The following is a 503-nucleotide window of genomic DNA, read 5'->3' as shown; positions in this document are numbered from 1 at the left end:
GAGGTGTGCTCGGTTTGCTGCGACTGTGCTAGAGGCGAGGCTTGAATTCTGGCGTCTTGATTTTTTAGTCCAGCACTTGCCCAGTTTCTTCTGCTCCTGGCTTCTGTTACAAGGCGTCACTGCCAGTGCCTTGGGGATATTCCAGCCCCGCCTGGACAAGGTCCTGTGCAGCCTGCTGTAGGAGACCCTGCTTCGGCAGGGGGGTTGGACGAGATGACCCACAGAGGTCCCTTCCAACCCTGAACATTCTGGGATTCTGTCTTTAGCTTCATCCCAAATCTTCAAAAGGACACACAGAAACAGAGAGCCTAGCGAGTTCAGCACGGCTGCCCAGCACAGCCAGGGCTCTGCTCACACGCCCCGTTCCACGCGAGAGCCTTCAGGCGGCTCTCTGGAAGGAGCTGTGTGCAGGAGGGCCAGGGGCCACCAACAAGGCCCCAGCCTCCAGCTGCTACAATTCCCTTTTAATCAGAAATAGTTCCCAAGGTACCACTGCTCATTCC

This window comes from Opisthocomus hoazin, chromosome 1 (genome assembly GCF_030867145.1).
Source record: "Opisthocomus hoazin isolate bOpiHoa1 chromosome 1, bOpiHoa1.hap1, whole genome shotgun sequence".
NCBI classification, from domain to species: Eukaryota; Metazoa; Chordata; class Aves; order Opisthocomiformes; family Opisthocomidae; genus Opisthocomus; species Opisthocomus hoazin.
This window is presented reverse-complemented; position numbering follows the sequence as displayed.